The sequence below is a fragment of the Bos javanicus genome, chromosome 28 (genome assembly GCF_032452875.1).
Source record: "Bos javanicus breed banteng chromosome 28, ARS-OSU_banteng_1.0, whole genome shotgun sequence".
Lineage (NCBI taxonomy): Eukaryota > Metazoa > Chordata > Mammalia > Artiodactyla > Bovidae > Bos > Bos javanicus.
Window position 1 is genome coordinate 39,811,571 of NC_083895.1, and position 27,263 is coordinate 39,838,833.

The window sequence follows — 27,263 nt, forward strand, 5'->3', positions numbered from 1 at the left end:
ACTGAATGTCTGAGCAACAGCATCATCAGGGACTCTGTCGGCCTTACAGGGTGATTACCCAATGAATAGACAGCTGAATAAGCAGCTGTGAGGAACAGAACAGGACCAATTTGAAGTCAGTGTAAGAGTTTGAAGTTTAAATAAAGTAATATGAATAATCCCCAAAGTTATGTAGATTGAGGAGTATCTCACCAGAGCAGTGAGATTGAGTAAGACACCTATGTCTTTATGAGCCAAATTTCTTAAGAGATCATCTTTTTGATTACTCATCCAGTCCCAAATTAGAATACAAATATTCCATAAGTTTAAGGTGAAGTGCCCTGTTCAGAGATGTTATAGGTGCTTAAGTACTGGGGTTGGGATGGTAGGTTGCAATTTTGAAGGTCTCCATATAACGGTCAGGGCACCAAAAGTTCCTAGATTACTCAGAAATATATCATCTTTACACTGAATTAACAGTTATCTATCTAAATAGTCTCCCTTAACCCAACTTCTGAATCCTGATAATTCACTTTAGACAGAGGCAAGAACATGAACCAGGAGCCAGGAAATCAGTTAAAGGAAAAAAAAGTCATGTACTATGATAAACTGAGAAATATAAATGAGCAAAAGTCCAGCAAAAACAGCAGCCAGTGGTAATTAGGAGAGCTCTGTGGAGACAGGAGGAACACTGGTGAAAAATATCAAAAACACTAATGATGTGTTTGAGATCGAGGCCTGAATCCTACTGCCTCGCTGTACCTTATAATCATTCAGATACTCAACAAATAATTACTAAAGTTTGGGGGCAGGGATTGTGACAAATACTAGACTATGATAATGAAAAAATGTCAGTATTTCCACCCAAGGAGTCACATTCTATGAGGGAATATACACAAACAGATGCAGAATCATATGATGATTCATTCTTGGAAAATTATAGAGCACATCCAAAAAGTTCTTGCACTAGCCTACGGGGATGAGCAGGGATGGAAGAAGGAAAGACCAAAAGAAGTGGACTGGAGTGAATAGGTGGCCTCAATAGAGAGAGGTCAGTCAGTTCAGTTCAGTTGCTCAGTCATGTCTGACTCTTTGTGACCCCATGGACTGCAGCAAGCCAGGCCTCCCTGTCCATCATCAACTCCTGGAGTTTACTCAAACTCATGTCCATTGAGTCGGTGATGCCATCCAACCATCTCATCTTCTGTCCATCACCTTCTCCTCTCGCCTTCAATCTTTCCCAGAATCAGTGTCTTTTCACATGGCTGCTACAGTAGGCTGGCATGAACCTCAATCAATAGAAACTATTGCATAATATAAAGAAATATGTGGTCCAGAAAAACAGCACAGTGGATGAAGATGCCAAACTTTACTCAGTTATTTCCGCAGTGTAACACGCTTGTGATTTATTTGAGAGAGAGGGAAAGGAATGGTATCTTCTGTGGAAGAGCTTATCTAAAGACATGGTTTGAGTTCAATTCTATGTAGAGATTATAATAAAAGAGAATATATTTGCCACACAATACTGGGTTCCAGGTTCAAAAATGATCAAATAGCTGGATGAAAATAAAGGATTATCAAGTGTGATGAAGGTGACATAATCAGAGATGACATCTAAAATTGACTAGGACCATTAAAGAATAATGACAATCTGAATGATAATATTATCATGTTACGATATAATGATAATAACCAATAACAAAATTTCTGAACATATTAGCTCCTGCCCGCTGTTGGACTGTAAGATTTTCACTTCTCTGGGAGAAGTCATCCACACCCTGAGTACATCATGACTTTGAAGAAGTGCAATCCTGGTGCTTGGCCAGCACATCACAAATCTTGGAAGCTGTTTGTAAGTTGTACAAACTAAATGTCTTTCATCTAGTGTCTTCTGAGACTTGACACTTGGTACATGTGTGCTCAGTCATGTCCAGCATTTTACCATCCCATGGACTATAGCCTGCCAGGCTTCTCTGTCCATGGAATTTTCCAGGCAAGAATACTAGAAGGGGTGGCCATTTCTTCCTTCAGGGGATCTTCCTGACCCAGGGATAGAACCCATATCTCCTGCATCGGCACGAGGATTCTTTACCACTGAGCCATATGGGAAGCAAATGACACTTAGATCCCTGATTAACTTACTTTTAAGAGCCACTCTCTCCATATAAAAATGAGGCAATGGGAGAAAAAGAAAGTTGCATGAGACATTTAAAAGATAATTTATTCACATTTAAACAGGCTAACTGCTCTAACCAGATTCAATTCACTTCTTCCCCCATTACATCTTTGAGAGAATATTCCATGTGTCACTTCCATATCAATTTTTTGAGTTCCTTCTACATTCTTTCCTTTCCCCAGAATTTTTTAATTTATTTATTTTTTTAAATTTTATTTTATTTTTAAACTTCACATAATTGTATTAGTTTTGCCAAATATCAAAATGAATCTGCCATAGGTATACATGTGTTCCCCATCCTGAATCCTCCTCCCTCCTCCCTCCCCATACCATCCCTCTGGGTCGTCCCAGTGCACTAGCCCCAAGCATCCAGTATCGTGCATCGATCCTGGACTGGCATCTCATTTCATACATGATATTTTACATGTTTCAATGCCATTCTCCCAAATCTTCCCACCCTCTCCCTCTCCCACAGAGTCCATAAGACTGTTCTATACATCAGTGTCTCTTTTGCTGTCTCGTACACCGGGTTATTGTTACCCTCTTTCTAAATTCCATATATATGTGTTAGTATACTGTATTGGTGTTTTTCCTTCTGGCTTACTCCACTCTGTATAATAGGCTCCAGTTTCATCAACCTCATTAGAACTGATTCAAATGTATTCTTTTTAATGGCTGAGTAATACTCCATTGTGTATATGTACCACTGCTTTCTTATCCATTCATCCGCTGATGGACATTTAGGTTGCTTCCATGTCCTGGCTATTATAAACAGTGCTGCGATGAACATTGGGGTACATGTGTCTCTTTCCCTTCTGGTTTCTTCAGTGTGTATGCCCAGCAGTGGGATTGCTGGATCATAAGGCGGTTCTATTTCCAGTTTTTTAAGGAATCTCCACACTGTTCTCCATAGTGGCTGTACTAGTTTGCATTCCCACCAACAGTGTAAGAGGGTTCCCTTTTCTCCACACCCTCTCCAGCATTTATTATTTGTAGACTTTTGGATCACAGCCAAAGTCTATTTTTTTATTGAAGGATAATAGCTTTACAGAATTTTGTTGTTTTCTGTCAAACTTCAACATGAATCAGCCACAGGTATACATATATCACACAAGTGGTTTATATATAAATATATATCCACAAGTGGTTTGTTATGGCATTAAGTGAGATTAAAACAAATATACAAAAATGAGAAATCAAAGATGAACCCCCGACAAATGGCAGTTACAAAATCAGGCAAATAATAATTAAAAGAATGGAATATACACATATACATATACACCCATGAGCAAATTCAAAACAGTCCAACAAAAATAAAGTACAGTAGATTGACCTGGCAAACAAAGGAAATCAAAAATTATATTTACCAGTTAAGAACAAAACTAACTAAACCACAAACTGGAAAACAAAACTAAAGCAAGGTGCCAAGTGGGGAATAAAGTAATGAAAACAAAACTAACAAACATGTTGAGAGGAAAGGAAAGAAGGAAAAGAAAGAATAGATATGCAAAGTTAAATAGAGGTAGATGAAGAAGATTTATATACATTAAAGATTAACTGCAAGGGGAAAAGAACAGTAGGAAAGGCAAACAAAGGAATAAATGTAGAAAAATACAATAGGTTTTAAAAAATTAAAATTATAAAAAAGAGAAAAGAAAGAAAAAAAAAAGGAAGAAAGAAAAAAGGGGGGGGGGGAGGAAAGCTCCACAGAGCTGCAAAAGCTCAATGCAGAGGCAGAGGTTTATAGCAACAATAAAAAGTATGACTGAATATACACATATACATATACACCCCTAAGCAAAATCAAAACAGTCCAATAAAAATAAAACACAATAGATTGACCTGGAGGACAAAGGAATCCAAAAAGTATATCTACCAGAACAAAATTAACTAAAGCACAAACTGGAAAACAAAACTGAAGCAAGGTGCCAAATAGGGAATAAAGCAATGAAAACAAAACTAACAAATACGTTGAGAGGAAAGGAAAGAAAGAATAGATATGCAAAGTTAAATAGATGTAGATAAAGAAGATTTATATACATTAAAGATTAACTGCAAGGGGAAAAGAACAGTAGGAAAAGCAAACAAAGGAATAAATATATAGAAAATAATAATAGGTTTAAAAAATTAAAATTAAAAGAGAGAGAGAGAAAAAAAAGGAAAACTCCACAGAACTGTAAAAGTTCAACATAGAGGCAGAGGTTTATAACAACAATAAAAAGAATGTGAGGGAAAAAAAAAACTCAGAAGCTTAATTAGGTTTCATAGTGTAAATGAAATCAACAACAAAGAGGGGGAGGTAAAAAAAAAAAATTCAAAAGACTCTACAGAACAAGTCAAAATATAAGAATAATAAAAGTTTTCTTGAGTCACTGCTGTCAGAGTCCTTTCCCTCGCTGGGAGTCACAGTCCACCTCGCCTCCCTAGGATGCCCTCCAACACTCTGCTGACCTCTGGACCTGCTGTGGGGGCAGCTCAGATTCTAATCTGGTCCTGCTCTGGTGTGTTCTTGCCTCCAAGGTCCACAGCTATCAGAACTAGTGTGTTTTCTTTTGTGGGAGCTCTCGGTCTTCTTTTATATATTCCATAGACACAGAGTCTGCCTAGTTGATCATGTGGATTTAATCTGCAGCTTGTACAGCTGGTCAGAAGGTTTTGGGTCTTTTTCCTTAGCCATACTGCCCCTGGGTTTCAACTGTGGTTTTATTTCCACTTTTGCATGTGGGTCAACCACTGCAGTTTGCTCCTGAGGCTGCCCTGGAGGGCTTGGGTTTGCCCCTGTGAGGGCCAGGTGTGGAGGTGGTCCAGCTGCCTGGGTCGCAGGGGTTCTGGCAGCACCAGGTACTCAGGGGAGTTGGCGGCTAGGGCAGCAGGAAATACAGTGCTCTAGAAGGGTATGGCAACAAGTACTGGCCAATACATTCCAGTATTCTTACCTGGACAACCCCTCTCCCTGACAAGAGAAGCCTGGCAGGTCACAGTCTACAGGGTCGCAGTCAGACACTACCAAAGGAACCCTGTGCACATAGATGCAAGACTTGTTTTGGCTGTGGCAGCCCTGTCCTGGTGACAGTTGAGCCTGAAGGTAGCACAGCTGCTTGGCTTGAGGGGACCCTCATGGCACCAAGTGTGCAGAGACACAGACTGCCTCTGCTGCAGGAGTTACGGCCCTTTCAGAGTCTTTTTTCAAGCCTTTTGTAGGTGATGATCAGAAGGCCTCTTTGGCCAGTCTTTCTCCATAGCTCCACCCATTCAGGCATTTAGAGGGCCCCCTTGCCTGGGGTCCTTCTCTGTTGTTTGGTGCAACAGGCACATAGAGGGGGGCCCTGGCTGGGGTTCTCTGTAGATCTGCACATCAGGCACTTAAAGGGGCACCCTGGGTGGGGTCCTGCTCTGTAGTTCAGTGCATCAGGCATTTGATGCGCCAGCCTCTCTACTGTTCATCTGCCGATGCTGACGTGTGGGGAGAGAGAGGCTATGGTGATGACTCCACCCCCCACGCATGACTCAGCAGTATCGCATCACTTCCACCGCTGCCCAGCTTTCCTCCGCAGACATTTCCCACCACAATCTCCTCCCTCACCTCCTCTGGATCGGTCTCTCCGCAGTCAACAGCAGCCTTCAGCCTGGGATTGCTCCACGATCCCTAAACTTCAGTTCCCAGCCTCTGCGCCTTCCAGGAGACCTGCGTCCTGGTCCAGGGTAGGTACGCTGTGGCAAGGACTGTCTGACTCCCATTCCATGTAGACGGCCACGGAGCAGCTGTTTCACTCTCAGCCTCAAGCATTTCTCCTCTGACTCAGACAATTGCCCCAATGTGGGGACTGGACCCCTGCTTCAGTTCCCCCACCCACCAAGGGCAGTTCCAGTCCTACTAACACTCCTGTTTTCCCCCCTAGTTTCTTCGTCCTACAGAGTTTTGCATGGTTCTCTGTATTCTTTACCTCTGGCCAGGTACCCCTGTCTGCTCTCAGCTGGCGTTCTGCGTGCACTTTTGCATCTGAAGATGTATTCCTGATGTGTATGTGGAGAGAGTTGTGCTCCATGTCCACCTACTCCTATGCCATCTTGTTCTCCCCTCTGCAGAATTTCAAATAGTATTTCTTGAGCATGTTACATAACAAACGTGGTTTTAAGCATTGCAGATGCAATTATAAATCAGCCATAATTCCTGTCACTGTAACACAGTTTAGTGTGAGAAATGTATAAACAAAAGATTTTAATATAATATGATAATTGTGCATTAATTCTATGCGGACACATATTATCCACCAATCCACCCAGTAGGCATCCAGCACACATTTATTGAATTCCACCTACAGGCCAGGTACTGGTCAGTCATTGAGAGTGAACAGGACAAATAGTGACCCAGCCTTCAAGGAGCTGAGATGCTAACTAATTAGGATCTTCTCTAGTGGATGAGGGTGCCTGGGTAGTCTACACAACAAAAATAACATATTGAATTTCTTTAGAAGCATGGCCCACTCCAGTACTCTTGCCTGGAAAATCCCATGGACGGAGGGCCTGGTGGGCTGTAGTCCATGGGGTCGCTAAGAGTCAGACACGACTGAGCGACTTCACTTTATTTTTTCACTTGCATGCATTGGAGAAGGAAATGGCAACCCACTCCAGTGTTCTTGCCTGGAGAATCCCAGGGATGGGGGAGCCTGGTGGGCTGCCGTCTATGGGGTCACACAGAGTCAGACATGACTGAAGTGACTTAGCAGCAGTAGCAGCAGCAGCAAGCCTTACTCAACATGGGTGACAGGCAGTACAAACCATGGAGCCATGGTAACTTATGAAATGTTTGAAGATGGGCAGTGGCCAAACAAATGATAACTAGAGGGGTAACAGCAGCATATCCACAGTGTTCTGTGCTGTGGGAAGCCTACTAGGAGCTCTGTAAGCAAAAAACTCCATGAAAAAAACAAAAGGGAAATGCCAGCCAAATAAAAATTTAATAGATTTATTTACTGCAGAATTTTCTGTCTTTAACATGAAGAAACAAGTGTACATCCAAGATAGGTCTATAGCTTGCATAATTAATAGATCATTTGACTAGGGAGTACCTTTTTATAAAGCATGATTCAAGGCTACCCTTCTTTGGAGCATACCTTTGAAAACGATGGGACAGAGCAAAAACCAGGCCAGTATGGAGCTGTTGATAGAGATAATTAGGTTTGTTTGACTCATGCTGTGAAAGGCTCTTGGGCAGTACAGTTTGACTCTCTTGCCTAGATGAGTGTAGGAGGAGAAAAACAAAAGATTTCCTTGCTTTTATTTTTTCTCTGAATTAAACTAGTTTACTTTCTAAAAATACATATTCCTGAAGAAGTCAATATAAAGAGGTGTACAGGAAACCATATACCAGATATAAATGTGCCTTCATTTCAAAATTTATCAGCTGTTAATATTTTAACATTTTGCCAAAATTAATATTTTATAGAGTGAATTATATCAGCAAGTATATATCTCAGGATCATCACCCAAACAAGAAACAATAAATGCTTCAGAGGGTGTGGAGAGAAGTGAATCCTTACACTGTTTATGGGAATGTAAACTGGTAAAACCACTATGGTGAAGAATATGGAGGTTCTTTAAAAATGAAAAGTAATATGATCCAGCAATCCCACTGATCCATATGATCCAGCAATCCCACTTCTGGGCATATATCTGGAGGAAACCATAATTCAAAAGGATACAGGCTCCCCAGTGTTCACTGCAGTACTATATACAATAGCCAGGATATGGAAGCAACCTTAACGTTCATCATCATAGGAATGGATAAAGAAGATGTGGTACATATATACACTATAGTATTACCCAGCTGTAAAAAAGAATGAGGTAATACTCTTTGCAGCAACATGTATGCACCCAAAGACTGTCACACTGAGTGAAGTAAGTCAGACAGAGAAAGGCAAGTACGATATTGCTTATAAGTGGAATATTAAAAAAAGGGTACAAATGAACTCATCTACAAAATAGAGATAGAGTTACAGGTGTAAAAAACCAACTTACGGTTACCAGGGTTAAGGAGGGGAGGGATAACCTGGGAGGTTGGATTGACATATACATGCTACTATATATACTTAATAAGGACCTACTATAATATATAGCACAAGAAACTCTACTCAGTATTCTGTAATGGCTTATATGGGAAAAGAATCTAAAAAAAAAGTGGAAATGTGTGTACGGCTGACTGACTTTGTCATACACTTGAAACTAACACAACATATGAATCAGCTATACTCCAATAAAATTTAATAAAATAAAATAAAAAGAAGCAAGCCTGAAGAACAATTTTAATACAAACAAAAATCAAGTTGCAGAATGTATTCTATAGTACCATATGTGAAGTTTCAACATCTTCAAAAATTATTAAACAATGTTTTGTGAATTCACAAATAAACTAAACTACAGACATGCTGATGAAAATGATACACACTGAGTTTTCGATTGCAAATTTCTCCAGAAATAATGGGAGGGAAGTGTTTTTCATTGTGTCTAAAATATTTAATTCCTCAATGAAAATAAAAACAGTATATGAACACTGTAAGAAATAATGGATATTTATAAATGTGGGTGATGACTTTCTTAGGTCCATTTCCCAGGGAATAGAATTTGAGACCGTGATCTGTGGACATTCAAGAGGAACTTCTAAAAGAAAATGAGGGAAAAAGGATTGGACAGAAGGAAGACTGACCAGAAGAGGGATATATACCATCTGATCCTTCAGGGATGTCTGAAGCTGGGATGACTCTTCAGAGACTTCCCAAATTGAGACAAGTACCTTGACTATCTATAAACTTCAAAAGTAGATAGGCTTTCAGCTGACCCTGAGAAGAGGTGGAAATCTGGGCAAGACAGTGCACTTAGCCAAGAGCATTTCAGTTCACAGTGCTAGCCTTCAGCTATGGGGGTTGGGGTGGGGTGGGGCGGGGGGAGCAGGCCTTGCTTTGGTCTGCAAGGCAAATCTGTTCTTCACCAGCCACAGTTTCCACTACAATGATGTGCCTTGTGTCATTTTATTATTGCCTACTTGTATGTTTGAAATACTTCACACTTTTTCAAACTTCAGCATTTAAAAAAGAAAAAGAAAAACAACCTTCCAACCTCAAGTTAACAGTATTTCCCAAAGTATTCCCCCGACACACAGACACATACACACCCCACAACATAGGCACTGGGTGGAACCAGGCCATATACCTACTATTTTGATGTTTTTCTGCTTTTGGCAACTGGAGATTCTCTTCTCTCTCTCTCCCCACCTTTCATTGGTTTGGAATGCCTTGTTATGTTATTTTTAAAAGTACAGTTTATTCAGCATATTTGCCTTTATGTTATAGGAGAGCTTAGTTGGCTTCATGCTGGACCATGGCTGTTTTCCTTAAAGTGTCAATTCTGAAGTGATTCTAAAAGAATAAAATCAAGATAATTCTATTATTATAATATACCACTCTCCCTTAATCATCTAAATTCCCCTCCTTTCACCCCAGTACAAAATGTTCAGTTTCATATAAAATTGTGTCTTTTTCTTTTGCCTTATTGTTTTCGGTCAGTACCATAAAGTCGACTAAGATTCACACACTTACTAAATCAGGATCCACCAACTATGATTCAAGAGACAAATCAGAACCATGCCTGTTTCTGTCACACAGCAATGATGTTCATTCATTTACATATCATCTGTGGTAGCCCTGCCCTGCAGTTGCAGAATTGATAGCTGTGACACAAACCATATGGCCCACAAAGCCTGAAATATTTACTATCGGGCCCTTAACAGAAAATGCCTGCCATCCCTGCTTTAAAAGCCTCAGCCATTTATATATTTTGCTTTTAGAAAATTCATACAAGGTGAACACAGCAGTGGCCAGGGTTATCACATTTGGCCACTTGACCTTTCTTTACTGTTTTTCAAACAGAAACTAAAAAATGTATGAACGCCTGTTGTAGGCAATGCTTTCTTATATCTCTGCAAGAAAAATCTTAACTGCAAGAGGTCCCTGTGAAGAAACCATTTCTTATCCTAAAATATGTCTCAACTATAAGGATAGAGTCAGGAGAAAACAGTGTTTAGATCTACTTTTGCAGTTTATAGATAATCACAAATTAATGACTTAGGAAATAAACAGTAGTGGTTTATATTTGTACATATGCACACACACACACACACACACACACACACACATATATTCAGGGAGTCAATTCTGCAGTAGGTTGATAAGATGTCCAGGGTTCCCCAGGAGGAGAAAGGTGTCTGGGGCTCTCAAGGAGAAAAGTACAAACATTCTTTTATACATTGTTTTGTCTTAGTCAATATAACAATGTATCTTGCTCAAGGACATGTTTCTCTTTAACAATAACCTTCTGACTAATCCTATCATCTTAAAACATATATTATGTGAGTGAGTCTGGTAAGATATTTCTATTATTCATTCTATTCTTGTTATCTTAAAATATAAATTATGGGAGTGCATCTAGTAAGATTTTACAACCTTGAGACTCTTTTGATTTATTGTAAGAACTAATATACTATATATATATATATATATATAAAACTATGTATATACTATAAAAATATATAAAAGTGAAAGTGAAATTGCTCAGTCATTTCCAACTCTTTGCAACCCCGTGGACTGTAACCTATCAGGATCCTCTGTCCATGGGATTTTCCAGGCAAGAGTACTGGAGTGAGTTGCCATCTCCTTCTTCAGGGGATCTTCCCAACCCAGGGATAGAACCCGGCTCTCCTGCAAAAAGTATATAACCCCCTTGCTAACACTGGCAAGGGGGGCATTCTCTGTCCCCCTTCTGATGTCTATGCCAGAAGCTTTCTCTGTCCCTTTTCTTATACTAATAAAACTCTGCTACACAAAAGCTCTTGAGTGATCAAGCCTGGTCCCTGGTCCCAAAGCTAAATCTTCTTCTTTGGAGATCACAAACCCAACATAGTTCACCATAAGCTATCAGCTTGGGGACTTGTCCAGGATCTTCAGGACAAGATAAGAACACTCAGAGCTCTAGCCTCTCTGCTTTCTCAGTATGCACATTTTCTGCTTTGCTTTACTAACTCTAAGGTGTGCTTGTGTCAATGAATGACACAGCTTGCGTGAAGCAAGTGGTGAGCCCTGCTCCATGGTTTCATGGGGCCTCGTTATGACTGAAGGCTCCTTTTGGGGAGCCTTTTGGGGGGGGGGGTTATACCAACCTGCCAATGCCAAGAGACACCCAAGGTCCCTGTGAGGGGAGTGACCAGAAATGGGCCAAGTGTGTGAACTGAACTCTCCCCTCTCAGTCACCTCTTCCTGGTCTCTTTGGCCATTTCCTAATTGCATAGGGAATTAGAACTACTAACCTAATCTGTCGGATCATAGACTTTCAATGGACTTGTGATTCATTCTGTTACTACGTACTTTTACTTAGACCCTGTGTATGGAAGCACTTAGCCTTGCTAGACTAGGCAAGCCCTGCTAGAAAGTCACTAACAGCAGCTTTGGGAGCAATGTGGAGCTCTAGCTCCAGCAGCATGTTTGGGAGTGAGGCAGAACTTTAGCTCCAGGAACATTTCTCAGGCTAGAGGTCACTCTCTTGGCTACCTGCCTCAGGGTCCAGCGACCTGAAAGTGAGTCTTTGTCACAGCTGTGTCTCCTATCTATGTGGAGAGAAGCACTGCTGGCAACCATGAGGTTTTTGAGGACACAGATCGGAAACTGCAGGATCTGGTCAGATTGGAAATGCAATGGACTTCTTCCTTTGGTAGCGCTAGCTCTTAGCAGACCAGAGAAGGCTCTCTGATGGCTTCTGTCTCAATTCCTTAGATATTTCTTTTGTGGAAGCTGTGGAAATGAACTGGAAGGATTGGCCCTAGTAGCTTGAGGACAAAAATCACTCTTCCCTCGCTGGCCAACCCTCCAGAACCTCTTTTGCTATCACATATACTGTTGTGGTATGGTGACCCTCAGAAGGGACATCTTGGTTGTTGTTCATCCCTTTATGACTCACTGCCTCTACTGCAGTCAGGACTGTATTCAGGAATGTGCGTAGGCACTAGGGATGCTTCCCCTCGTAGTCCTAGCTTGGGAGGCATTCCAAAAAGCTACTCTGCTCCACCCCGAATGGCATCAGAAGAAAAAGGCAAATCAAACAAAGGTCTTAGTGGTATGGAACTAAATCAGTCTGGGATGCCATCAGGTCTACCCCCGGTGCATCTCCACCCCATCTCAGTGGTAGAACCAGGAGGGACGAGTAAGACGCCTGCATTGGTAAAGGACAGACTAAGTCTGATCAGGGAAAGCTTTGGTGGAGAAGTCTGTCTACAATCCCATCTAGAGCAGGGAAGGAAGCCTCCAGTGGAAAAAAGGCACGTCAGTGGATGCCACTTTTTTCTCTTACAGATGAGAGCTAGCCATTCCAAAACCACTCCTTTGAAATGTATTAAAAAAAAAAAAAAATGCTGGGACAAGTTTGATTCCCAGACTTTCAAAAAGTCACTCCTGATTTTCTGTGATACTGAATGGCCACAATAACCTTTGGAAGATGGGTAACACTGGCCTGTTAAAGGGTCTCTCAATTACAATGCTGTCTTACAATTAGACCAGTTCTGTAGAAAACAAGAGGAATGGATAGAAGTGCCTTATGTGTTGTTCTTTATCTCTCTACAAGACATGCCAGACTTATGTCCTAAGAGTGCAGATTTGGGTGTGAAACCTTCAGCTGCCTCCTGTTCTCTTACTTTGCCCCTTCATCTGGGGCTCCCAACTGAGCAGGCTGGGAGTTAGGGCACCCTTCCAGGAGGGCTGCCTCAGTCTTGGTAGAAATTCAAATGGTACCAATTGTGGTTGAGACTATCGAGAGGATCCAAAAAGTACACAGAAGCCTTTACAGGATTCACTTTACTTTATTACCTTACTTAGAGAAATGTAATGCATATCTTGGGACAGATGCTGACTCCTGACTACAGAGCTTGAGTTTTGGGGGAAGCTACTACTTTTGGAGATAAATGGCTTGAACTTGAGACAAGGGGAAAGAGGGAGTATGAAATAGCCCTCCTCCCTACTGGGACCCAAGAAGTTCCTATAACAGAGCCACTTTGTCAGATGTATTCTTGAAGGACTCAAGCGAGCACATGCCAAGACTTAAAACTATGCTAAGTTGACTGCATAGAACAGGGAGAGAAAGAAACTCCTGGTAAATTCCTAGATAGACTATGGGAGGCTCTCCACAAGTTTACTGATGTTGATCTTGAAAGTGCAGAAGGAGGAATGATCTTAAAAGACAGATTTCTCACTCAGTCAGCTCCAGATATCTGCTGTAAGTTACAAAAACAGGAGTTTGGACCAAATCAGTCTTTAGAAAAACTGTTACAGCTGGTCCAGATGGTATAATATGGTAGAGAATATACGGAGGAAAATAGGAGAAAAGAAAACCCGGCAAAAGACCGAAGCCCCAACAATGGCTGTTAGATCCACTCTGAAACAGCCTGAGGAAAAGTGCCCAGAGGAACCCAGGTGAAAAGGGATGAACTTGTTATTACTGCAGAAAGGAGAGGCATCTCAAGTGGGTTTGCCCTCAGGCATCTAAGCTGCCCCTGGCTCCAGGTCTGCAAAGGAACCTATTGGTGAAGAGACTGCCCTCTGCGGTGTAGGCCCCAGGGATCAGACTCTCAAGACAATCTGGACTGAAGGTGCCCGGGAGTCCCCACAAAAGCTCCTGTCCTAATTACACCTGAGGAATCCCGGGTATTAATAACTGGGGGAGGTGGGGGAGAGTCAATCAATCGATTTCTTTTGGACACTGGAGAAACGTTCTCTATGTTCACTGAAGCCCCTGTCCCGCTTTCCTCCTGATCTACTACCATAATAGAACTGTCAGGATGAGCCAAACACTATTATTTCAGTCTCCCTTTAAGCTGCAACTGGGACTCTGTGCTGTTTTCTCACGAGTTTCTGATCATGCCAGAAGCTCCCTGACCCCTTCTGGGAGGGATATACTGAACAAGGTCCAGGCCTCTGTTTTTTTGAATATGAAGCCTGTCCTTTCTCTCCCATTAATTGAACAAAATGTAAATCCTCAAGTGTGGGTTGATAGAAAAATTGTGGGTTGAGCACAAAATGCTGTTTCTGTCTTTATCAAGCTCTTCACCTATTTTCACATCAAAAGCAGGATCTATTAAAGCCTGAGGTGTTAAGGAAGAGTTAAAATCTATCATTGAGTATTTAAAGGAGCAGGGGCTATTAATTCCCTGTAACAGTCCATACGACACTTCTATTTTGGGTGTAAAAAAATTCAAATGATAAATGGAGACCTGTTCAAGATATATAAATAATAAGTGTCTAATCCTTATACTTTATTGTCTGAAATTCCTAAACGAACCAAATATGACTTTAAGACAATTGAGAGGATGCTTCGGCATTACAAGCTATTGCCACAGTTGGATTCCAGGTTATGGGGAACTTGCCCAGACTTATATAAACTTATAACTGAGATTCAGTAACCAACAAGCTGGTTTGGTCCCCAGAGACTCAAAAGGCTTTTTAAGGCTCTTCACACTGCTCTCTTACAGGTTCCAACTTTGAGCTTGCCCACAGGATCAGAGTTTAGTTTGTCAGTAAAAAAGGGCTATGGCCACATTGCTTAAGGGTAATTGTTACTATTGTTTTGTTAATGCCTAAAGTTCATAAGTTCACTAATGGGCAAAACTTTACTATACTGACTTCTCATGACGTAGTTCAGAGTGACAATGGCTCCATCTTTAAAACAGCTGTAACTCAAGGGGTGTCAAAAACTCTAGGAATAGAATGTCACACTGTTCCTGGAGACCTCAACCTTCATAAAAAGTTGAAAAGACTAATGATATTATTAAAAGACATCTATGTCAGCTAACTCAGGAAACACAAAACAGTTGGTTTACAGTTCTATCCTTAGCTTTAATGAGGGCTCGATCTTCTCCCCCCACCAAAAGGACTGTCTCTATGACAGACTGTTTTTGTGCACAGATATTGTCTTAGATCCTGAAGCCTTAAAATTAACTATGCGACTCAGCTTTGAGCTTTTCAACAGACATTATCAGGAGGTTAACTCTTGAACCAGCCTTTGAGTCAAACAAGCTGCTAATTGAGCCAGGAACTGAGATGGGGCTGAGAATCTATCTATGTGAGCTTGCTTCTGCTGACTCCAAAAGTCCTGAGTCTGCCGTTTGACCCTCAAGACAATGCTTTCCTGTCCTGCGCTCATGCCTACACCACATTCCACAATTGACATAATTGCTGGGTCTGTGGAGCACGCCCCTCCTCATCAATTGAAGACTTTCCTATGGTGGGTTTCTCCACTTCAAGGAAAGAACTTTCTTCAATTCTGTGATGACATCTAACAATGCTAAGATGAACTGATGTTACTATAGACATAATGTAACTTTTGATTTTGATTAGGTTTTAATGTGGTTTAATGGCTATTTTGCCTTACATCTGTAATTGTAAAATGGGGCTTGTTTCTAACTGTTTGAAAGGTTTTAAGTTACAAATGGTTGTCTAGGCTCCTATGAGTGCCACAGCCTCCTCCAACTATTACTTGGGGCCCCTGGATCAGAGACCCTCAATATGAGGGTTAGGAGAATTTGTTGCTTCAACAATTTAGGGACGATATCCCTCAACAGCAGAAAGTAGTTAGGGAATGAAAACGATGCCCCTTTCCCAACATAATTCTCCTAAAAGAAAAGCAGGGAATGAGAGAGTTAATTCCTAGGTAGGTTGATAAGATGTCCAGGGTTCCCGAGGAGAAAGGGGTCCAGAGATTTTGAGAAGGAGAAAGGGGTCTGAGGCTCTCAAGGAGAAAAGGACAAACAATTTTTTTTTTTTTCCTTCTACATTGCTTTGTCTTAGTCAATATAACAATGTATCTTGCTTGAGGACATGTTTCTCCTTAACAAGAACGTTCTGACTAATCCTGTCATCTTAAAATGTGTATTATGGGAGTGGGTCTGCTAAGATCTTTCTATTATTCATTCTAATCTTGTTATCTTAAAATATAAATTACGGGAGTGGTCTAGTAAGATCTTTACAACCTTGAGACTTTTTTTGATTTATTGTAATAACTAATTTAAAAAGTATATAACACTTGCTAACACTAGCAAGGGGGGCATTTTCCATCCCCCTTCTGATGTCTATGTCAGAAGCTTTCTCTGTCCCTTCTCTTACTTTAATAAAACTCTGCTGCACAAAAGCTCTTGAGTGATCAAGCCTGGTCCCTGGTCCCGAAGCTAAATTTTCTTCTTCAGAGATCACAAAACTGACATTGTTCACCGTAAGCTATCAATATGACACTACTTCTTCATGTGAGTTGGCCGCTTGCCTTCTTTAAGGACAGAACCCATTGGGTTGTCACCCAGGAGCATGTTGTCTGATGCTGATATACATTTGTCTCTTAAAGAGTCAGACACCACTGGGAGACGAACACTTTCACTTTCACTGGGTCTTTTATGAATAATCTTAAAATTGCATTTTAAAATGTAGTTCAAGAAATCTCATCAGCACACAACACTGGAATAAGGTAAGCAACTTTTAAAGATATATATAAATAGGTATATAACTATAGATATAGATAACAAAATAGAGATGTATATATATACGTGTGTGTGTGTGTGTGTGTGTGTGCGCGTGCGCGCACATTCCTCTGAATCTTACTAGTGCATTTTTCTCCTTTCTTATTTATGTGGACATTTCCATGGGTCTCATGCCAGTTTTTATTTACATAATTATTCTGAATGAAGGAATACACATCCAGATCATGTCTGTCTATAAACTGGGTAGACTCATTTCCTTTTTCTTTTCTCAGTACTGGTTGATTTCTGATATCATCCTTTGATCAGATCTTAAGCTCAACAGTTGGCTGATATATTAATAAATTTACATGGTCAGTTCTGAGGTCCAGGAATCATATGCTGAGAGAGCAAGACATGTGGGGAGCAGAGCTAGGCATATGCCTCTACTGCTTCTCTTGTTTAAAAGATCTGAGCTGGGATCATTTTTCTTACTTTTTTTTTTTTTTTTGCTTGACTAGGAATACAGCATCTCTTCTGGTCAATTGCTGCCATAACTTGAGAGAAAATTCCCATCCTAAGACTGCTTCCCATGGCTGAAAATGCATACAGTTGGAAACAGGGGCTGACTCAAAATAAGGACTCACTAGTGTTATCCATCAGCAGCGTCAAGAGGGTTTTCAGTGCTGTTCTTTCCACCTGCCCTCTCCATTAGCTCTTGACCCTCTAGATTAAATGCCACATCAAGATTTTTTGGTATATACGATAAAATGTTTGAAGTCTTGACATGTATAATACACCCACTGACAATATAAAAAAAATGTTTTTTAATCTATAGGTGGATTTTAAATGGGGAAGAGTAGGGAAGCATATGCTGAGATATTTTATTTATATTTTTATCCTATAATATAGACTTTAACTCAGAGATTGCCTCCTATACCTGACATATAAGCCCAGTAATTTTCAAAGAATAATTTCAGATGGAAACACAAAATTAAGCTATCTCAATTTACGGTTTGCTACAGGAAACACAATAAGGAGAGAAGGAAGGAAAGAAAGAAAGAAAATAGCCTTTTAGAGCCTTTTTCTAATTTCAAATGTACTATACAGTGACCTCTTTTTGGTAATATATTTACACGACAATGCTTTGAATGACAGGCTGGGAGAAATACATAGAACATATATTCTCATGTGTTTCAGCAGTACTCCTAGTTATTCTAACAATTCACATTTTAATTTGTGCTTTCTTAATTTCTTGGTGTGACAACTCATTTGTGCTTTTTAAATTTATTTTAATAAATTATGAATAAAGTATTTATGATATAATATTTCATCTTTCATGATCTCAATATTCAGATGTTTGTTCTGTCTTTAATTTTCATTTAGTCAATCAAGGTAATACAGCTGAATATTTACTTAAGAATGTAAAATATTCACATGCAACCATTCTAACACTTATTAACAAACAAAAATATTAAGATCCACCAAATATACACTAGAAAATTAAATGAACACTTATTTCTGGTTTTCAGGTAAATTTTAAAAATGATAATATTGCTGCTAAGTCACTTTAGTCGTGTCCGACTCTGTGCGACCCCACAGACGGCAGCCCACCAGGCTCCCCTGTCCCTGGGATTCTCCAGGCAAGAACACTGGAGTGGGTTGCCATTTCCTTCTCCAATGCATGAAAGTGAAAAGTGAAAGTGAAGTCGCTCAGTCGTGTCTAACCCTCAGCGACCCCATGGACTGCAGCCTTCCAGGCTCCTCCGTCCATGGGATTTTCCAGGCAAGAGTACTGGACTGGGGTGCCATTGCCTTCTCTAATAATATTGCTAATTATTATCAAAATTAAATTCTACTCCTTACGTATTTTCTACAAGTCAGCACCATACTAGATGTTTTGCATATATTTTGGGTTATCTTTAATAACTTTATTATGTTATGCTCTTTGTCCCCATTTTCAGATGAAATAATAAAGAATTAGCTTATATCACTCACCCAAGGTAACTCACTGAAAAATGGCAGAATTAAGATTTCAATCATGGTCTGCTATACTCCAAATTCTAAACTCTGAACTACTACAGTACATGATTTTACTCAATTAAAATCCTAAAGGATACCACTTTCATAGTAAAGATACCAAGTACCATTTATCAAATCCTGCAACAGAAAAATCACAATCAGACTTCCAGGAATTGGCAGCAAGTTTCTGCCTCAAAGTGCATAACTATATACCATTTGACAAACAACTACTCTTTTGCTTCTGTACCCTGACAGAATGTCTAACCACAGACATCATTTGATCACATGGCCATTGCTATGTACTGTCAAACTCATGATGTCATAGGTTGGACTAGTCCAAGAGCAATTCATTGTAATATGACAGTGGTATGTTCAAACATAAGTAAGGCACCATCCTTGCATAAAGCAGATAGCTCAGTTCTTCTCTCTCAGCTCATATCTATGACCACATTAGATTTTTTTTTTTTTTTACCAGATAATAGAGAAATAAAAAGGCCAAGCCTCAAACACCTGGTTCTACACTTTGTGTAGAAAAGGAAGCAATCCAAGATAACAATGCAAATAGACTAATGAGAAATGGCATACGACTGGCTGAATTTCCATGGGCCTAGAAGGAGACAGAAGACTGAGAACAGAAAGATCTGGGAAAGAGGCATATGGATGTACCAATAGAAGTGGTCACAGTATTTGAAGATTTTATATTATGTAACAATGTTAATCCAGAAACACACTCAATGAAATAAAGTACTGAACTACCAAATAGTCAAAGCAACTCTGCATTTTCCCATCAGTTTCCCTGTTGTCTGCCACCTCATTCCTCATACAGTGAGCTCATGAATGGATCAGGCATTAAGTCAGAGATAGAATATACACATGTATTCCCTCTCACGGACTTCCCTGGTGGTTCAGATGGTAAAGCGTCTGTCTACAATGTGGGAGACCCAGGTTCGATCCCTGGGTTGGGAAGATCCCCTGGAGAAGGAAATGGCAATCCACTCCAGGACTATTGCCTGGAAAATCCCATGGATAGAGGAGCCTGGTAGGCTACAGTCCATGGGGTCACAAAGAGTCGGACATGACTGAGCGACTTCACTATTCACTGTAAGACTGATATAGCTATGGCTTCTGCCAAATATTGAAGCTGCCACAACACAAACCAGCATTACACCCTAATTATCATCCAACAAGAAAACTTATCAGTGGCAAGTTTATTACACTGGATTTCTCTTACCTTAAAATACAGCTATTCATCTTGACTGGAATCAGCATATATTCTAAGTTTGGCTTTTCCATTCTTGCCAACAGGGCCCCACCTAACACACTATGCAAAGACATTCAGAATATCTGATATATCAACACAGAATCCTGCATAACAACATCACAGACCAAGGGACCACCATCATACCAAAGGAGATATAGTGGACATATGACCATGGTTATCCTACTACAAATGATACTACCCCAGAGCTGCTTCCTTGACCCAGCTGGGGTATCAGCTCAAAGAGAGCAGCATGTAGGAAGTCCCCAGTTAGAACAGATGAATTAGGAACTAAGGGGGCAGGAATAGGGGCACCCTTAATTACCACAACTCACAATAACCCATGTAGGAAAATTGTATTTCCATTCTCTTTGATCTTAGGACCTCGAGTTTCTGGTTCCCAAAGGCAGAAAACTTTCACTAGGAGACAAAGACTTTCATTAAACTTTATTTTTCAGCTTCCATCTGTTCATTTTGAGTTTTTTGAGTCAAGAGACCAGAGGCAAAGAAAGGAGTCCAGGAGTAACTCACCCTGATCTAGGGATTATGGGGCCAGAGATAAGTAAATCTGGCATCCTGGTGATCCATTTGGGAGTCATTTGACACTGTTATGATTTCCCTAGTGGCTCAGATGGTAAAGTGTCTGCCTACAAAGTGAGAGACGCAGGTTCTATCCCTGGGTTGGGAAGATCCCCTAGGGAAGGAAATGGCAACCCACTCCAGTACTCTTGCCTGGAAAATTCCATGGATGGGGGAGTCTGGTGGGCTACAGTCCATGGGGTTGCAAAGAGTTGGACATGACTGGGTAAATTCACTTTTACTTTGACACTGTTATGAAGATGAGGTTCACCCCACCAAATATGCCACCCAGGCCAACACAAGAGGAATATACAAGGGGTTGTGAAAGAGAGAGAAAGGAAGATGATTCGCGTAATATGTGGCTTCAAGGTCTGCTAACTAATCTTCATCTTCTAAGTAACCCAAAGAAGAGAGGGCACTTGAAGTCTGGAAGACTCTCAGATGAGGTGATCTTACTGTACAAAGCAAGTGAATGTGGGTGATAAATGATGTGGACCACAGCATGTGTCATGCTGTACCCAAGTCTCCCCTTTAATGAAGGTGACACTCATTGCTTTGGCCTCTGGGATCATTGCTTGCTATGGCTCACAGCTACATCTATCGCTGGGTATTACATTAGAGAGGTATGCACCCAAGGAGGCACACAGGATTGTGCTGCTAGACTGGAGCTCTGAAAGCAAAACCCCGAAATAATTCCATGATGGCTGATATCAAGGTATCAACCATTAAATAACCAGTTTGCAAAATTCTTGGATAACTAGCAGTTGGCTCATCACTCCACTGGCTCACAGGTTTTCCCTCCCCTCTCGGGGTGGCCTGAATTGAGCAACAATAATAGTCTACTAGGACACAAACGGAGAAGGCAATGGCGACCCACTCCAGTACTCTTGCCTGGAAAATCCCACGGACAGAGGAGCTTGGTAGGCTGCGGTCCATAAGGTCTCTAAGAGCCGGACACGACTGAGCGACTTCACGTTCCCTTTTCACTTTCATGCATTGGAGAAGGAAATGGCAACCCACTCCAGAATTCTTGCCTGTAGAATCCCAGGGACGGGGGGCCTGGTGGGCTGCCCTCTATGGGGTCTCATAGAGTTGGACATGACTGAAGCGACTTAGCAGCTGCAGCAGGATACTTATGAAGGATCCACCTTCAGAATGTTTCTACTACATTGCTTCAACAGTTTAACTTCTCCTTCTGCCCAAACATGCTTTCCTCCTTCTTATATTTTTTTATATATTTTTATTTTTTTAAATTTATTTTTGTTGTTGTTGTTGATTTTTTTAAATTTTATTTTATTTTTAAACTTTACATAATTGTATTAGTTTTGCCAAATATCAAAATGAATCCACCACAGGTATACATGTGTTCCCCATCCTGAACTCTCCTCCCTCCTCCCTCCCCATACCATCCCTTTGGGTCATCCCAGTGCACTAGCCCCAAGCATCCAGTATCATGCATTGAACCTGGACTGGCAACTCATTTCATACATGATATTTTATGTTTCAATGCCATTCTCCCAAATCTTCCCACCCTCTCCCTCTCCCACAGAGTCCATAAGACTGTTCTATACATCAGTGTCTCTTTTGCTGTCTCATACACAGGGTTATTGTTACCATCTTTCTAAATTCCATATATATGCATTAGTGTACTGTATTGGTGTTTTTCTTTCTGGCTTACTTCACTCTGTATAACAGGCTCCAGTTTCATCCACCTCATTAGAACTGATTCAAATGTATTCTTTTTAATGGCTAAGTAATACTCCATTATGTATATGTACCATAGCTTTCTTATCCATTCATCTGCTGATGGACATCTAGGTTGCTTCCATGTCCTGGCTATTATAAACAGTGTTGCGATGAACATTGGGGTACACGTGTCTCTTTCCCTTCTGGTTTCCTCAGTGTGTATGCCCAGCAGTGGGATTGCTGGATCATAAGGCAGTTCTATTTCCATTTTTTTAAGACAAACAAAAGCCCAGGTCCAGATGGCTTCACAGCTGAATTCTACCAAAAATTTAGAGAAGAGCTAACACCTATCCTGCTCAAACTCTTCCAGAAAATTGCAGAGGAAGGTAAACTTCCAAACTCATTCTATGAGGCCACCATCACCCTAATACCAAAACCTGACAAAGATCCCACAAAAAAAGAAAACTACAGGCCAATATCACTGATGAACATAGATGCAAAAATCCTTAACAAAATTCTAGCAATCAGAATCCAACAACACATTAAAAAGATCATACACCATGACCAAGTGGGCTTTATCCCAGGGATGCAAGGATTCTTCAATATCTGCAAATCAATCAATGTAATACACCACATTAACAAATTGAAAAATAAAAACCATATGATTATCTCAATAGATGCAGAAAAAGCCTTTGACAAAATTCAACCTCCTTTTTTTTTTTTTCAACATCCTCCTTCTTACAGACACTTTCATAGAAGAGCTCTAATAAACATCTTAAAAATAATTTTTATCTCAGAGTCTGTTTTCAGGGAACTAAGGTCAGCAGAGTCACTGGGGTGGGGTGGGGCGGGGGGTGGGGGAAACTTCATTCTCTTCCCTCCTTAAACAGTTTTCCTAACAATGATATTTATATTTTAGGAAGCAAAAAGTGAATATTTTCCACAAGCTTAACATGCCATTAAAGAGTAGAACATAAAGGATTAGAAAAGCAACAGACAAAAAGGGTTCAGTTCAGTTCAGTCACTCAGTCGTGTCCGACTCTTTTCCACCCCATGAATCTCAGCACACCAGGCCTCCCTGTCCATCAACAACTCCCGAAGTTCACCCAGACTCACGTCCATCAAGTCAGTGATGCCATCCAGCCATCTCATCCTCTGTCGTCCCCTTCTCCTCCTGCCCCCAATCCCTCCCAGCATCAGAGTCTTTTCCAATGAGTCAACTCTTCACATGAGGTGGCCAAAGTACTGGAGTTCCAACTTCAGCATCATTCCTTCCAAAGAAATCCCAGGGCTGATCTCCTTTAGAATGGATGGGTTGGATCTCCTTGCAGTCCAAGGGACTCTCAAGAGTCTTCTTCAACACCACAGTTCAAAAGCATCAATTCGTCAGCACTCAGCCTTCTTCACAGTCCAACTCTCACATCCATACATGACCACAGGAAAAACCATAGCTTTGACTAGATGAACCTTTGTTGGCAAAATAATGTCTCTGCTTTTGAATATGCTATCTAGGTTGGTCACAACTTTCCTTCCAAGGACAAAAAGGGTAATAAAAGCTAATTTCAACACCCATATTAACAGTGCAAACATGCCATGTGTGTGTGATGGAAACACACACCATTTAAGATTTACAATGTTACCCTGACAAGGTGACAATTAGCTTTCTATGTAGGTTTATATTAAAAGATTTTAAAATATTTTTTGAACTACTTTTTTGAAAATGTTACATATCATCACCTAAAATTGTATTTGTGATCTGGTCATCATGTTTATTGCACAACAATACAAGAACAAGTTTTATAGAATCCTCATTCCAAAATTCTAAAGGAGTAAAAAAAAAAAAAAAAAGTAAATAATTGCCCTGCATTTTTTCCCATCAATAAGAATCTAATTTTGTCCATATTCTATGAAATGCAGGATTGTTAAGTCTTTTTGAAGCATTTGACTGGCAGATAAGGATGAAAATTGTCAGATGCCTGATGGCTAATCTCATGTTTCAGCTGTGCATTCAGTTAAATGTGACATTAAATGATTTCTGAGGAAAATACATTTTCGACCCATCTGCTTTGAAGATACCCTCTAACTTCTCATTGTTTGAAAAATTTCCCAGGATGTTGTACTCAGAAAAATATATACATATATACTATTGAATAGAAATTTTTCCAACAGTCAGAGAAAATATTAATGCACATGAATAAAACTAAAGTAAAACCTAAATTATTTGGTAGCTAAGTCCTTAATCTGCCCCTTCCCCAGAAATATTCCTTACATATAATTCTAAAGGTACAGATGTATATTTTGATAAGATAACGTTCTTTTGCTGACCTTGGAAAATGGATTTTAGAATGCACCAATTTAAAGGGAAAGGAAGATATCTACAGAGAGCATATGCAACCTAATTTTGAAATAATTCTGAAAATCTGACACACTTATGATGTTCATCTGAACATCTGAGATCCTGCCCTGTTAATGATACTGAACACCTAAAACTTTAGTAAGTAGAGTATAAGAAAAAAGGAAAACACCAATTGATACTGTATAATGTTGCAGACACTATATTACACCCATTACAAACATTATCTCATTATTCTTCACCCACATCACTGTAGGCTATTTTATCTCTATTTGATGGACTGGGAAAATAAATGCCAGTTAATTGGCCAGTATTATACAGCTGTATCTTTTCCATTGTTTCTGATACTTAAACACAAGCAGGATTCAGGCACCAGTTCCCTGACCACATGCCTTCCCTACCCTCTACCTTTACTTTCTAGGTGATCTCCTCAAAACAATGGCTTTAAATAGCATTGTATTGGTTATCTATTGCTATGTAACAAATTACTCCAAATTCAGCAGTTTGACAAAACAGATATTTATTATCTCACATGTCTTCTGAGGATGAAGTATTCATCAGTGGCTTACATGGATGGTTATGATTCAAGGTCTCTCCTGCAGTTAGAATCTAGCTGTCAGCTATGGTGAAGGTTATCTGAAGCCTGGAATCAAGTTGGAGGATCTGCTTCCAAGATGGATTTCTCATGTGGTTACTGGAAAAAGGTCTCAATTTTCTTCCTGGATGGTGGAAGAAGGCCTCTGTTCTTCTTGATAAGCCCCACTCTGCCGTGCTACCTGATAGCACAACACTGGAATTCCCCAGAGAAGTACTCCAAGAGAACTAGGCAAAACCACAATGTCATATAACATGGCCGTGGAAGTAACACGCCAAGGCTTTTGTCATTTCCTGTTGTTCGCACAGACTAACCTCAGTATAGAGTGTGAGACGTCTAAACAAGGGTGTGAATACCAGGAGGCAAGATGGTACCCCGTGTAAATGAAGCTTTTCTAGTTTAATCCCTTAAGTATCTCTCTCCTCAAGTGCAATTGCTCTCTAAATCTGAAGGTTTGTGAAACTAAAGAGATAAGTCTTCTGCCCTACATACTGGACAAAAACATACTAAGCGCCTCTCTGAAATAAGCTCTTCTCTGCTTGGGTTTATCCTAAGCCAGGTGAGGAACAGTGCTCTTCAGCTTCTTGGAATCTCAGTTGTTTGATTAGGAGGACCTATGAACTACACAATTACTGTCTTTAGACAGCCTGGTATCTGACCAGAATGACACTCTGATGTACACTTTTGATTCTTCTGAGGTCCTAACAGAGGACTTCTATAGTCACTCTTTATGCCTTATCTTTAGTCCATGTTTCCTAGCAGTGTCTTGGGTTTGACCATTGTTTAGAAGCCATCTCTTATTTTAGCATCACTTTCGCACAAGAAAACCTAAAAATTTTCAACACCATTAAGTCTCAACTCCTTCAGGTTTAACAATCCTTCTCATTCCTGTCTCATATGTTACTTATAAGCAGTAAGATACAAAAAAAAAAAGGGGGGGGGGCTTTCTAAAAATCTGGCTGGAAATCTCAGTAGTGACACCATCCAATTCACTAGATACTTTTCCTACTTTCCTCATTAATGTAGGAAATGGTGTTGCTGAACATTCCATCACTACATCAAAGGATCGCCTTCACTCCAGTTTCCAAAAAGATTTTCCTTACTTTCATCAATCATAGATTCCTCAAGGGCCATGATGTTGCTACCAAATTTCCTCAGGGCTCTACAAGCTTTTATAAATGCCCTCATCCAGGCTTCTCACATCCACACACTGACTTATTCCAAAACCACTTTCACTATTTTAAGTTTTAGCAAATACACATTCCCAGCACTAATCTGTATTAGTTAGCAATGGCTACATGAGAATTTACCTCCAAATTGTGTAGCTTGAAAACAACATATCTTATTTGGCATGTTTTCTGAGGATTTGGAAATCCGGGAGAAGCATAGCAAGGTGGTTTCAGTTGGGCTCTCCAATGAGGCTGTAGGAAAGCTCTTGGCTTCAGCTGAGGTCATCTGAGAGTTTGACTGGGGCAGAAGGACTTGCTCCCAAGATAGCTCTTTTATGTGGCAGAAGACTCTGTTCCTCACCATATGCACTTCTCCACAGGGCTGCCTGAATATCCTTACAACATGGTAGATGACTTCCCCCAAAGGAAGTGATCCAAGAGAGTAAGAAAGAAGCCATATGCCTTGTATAACTGAAATAATCAACATTTTGAGTCAACATGGCTGGGCTATATGTCATTCAGATGGTAGGTCAAACATTATTCTGGATTTTTTTTGTGAAAGTGTCTTTGGATGAGATTAACATTTAAAAATTGGCACACTTTGATTCAGATGGTGGATTAAAGAGACCATCTTCGACTCAGATGCAAATACTCCCCTTTTCATGATCCTTTTCACAGATCCTTTTCATGGAGAGGCAGTTTCTTTACCAGAAATCTCTAAATATCCAAAAGTGTCCTTCTTAGTGGGTTGCCAGATGATAAACCAGAAACTCAGGGGCAGAAGAAATGCTGGGAGTGCTCATTACTCCCATATCTTATTGATTTTGGTATCCCCACATCCTGGCACAAAGTATTCTCTCAGTAAATGTCTATTGAACAAGTGATATCTCTTCTGCCAACTTGTTTTTAGATG

General features: G+C 40.3%; 1 long non-coding RNA gene across 1 annotated transcript in view; it reads right to left on the minus strand.

Annotated features, from left to right (window-relative positions):
* LOC133240529 (uncharacterized) overlaps positions 1 to 27,263 on the minus strand; it is a 597,238-nt gene that overhangs the window by 171,838 nt on the left and 398,137 nt on the right. The window contains exon 3 of the long non-coding RNA XR_009734250.1: positions 9,366 to 9,567. This is a non-coding gene — a long non-coding RNA (uncharacterized LOC133240529). The remainder of the gene's footprint in view (positions 1 to 9,365; positions 9,568 to 27,263) is intronic.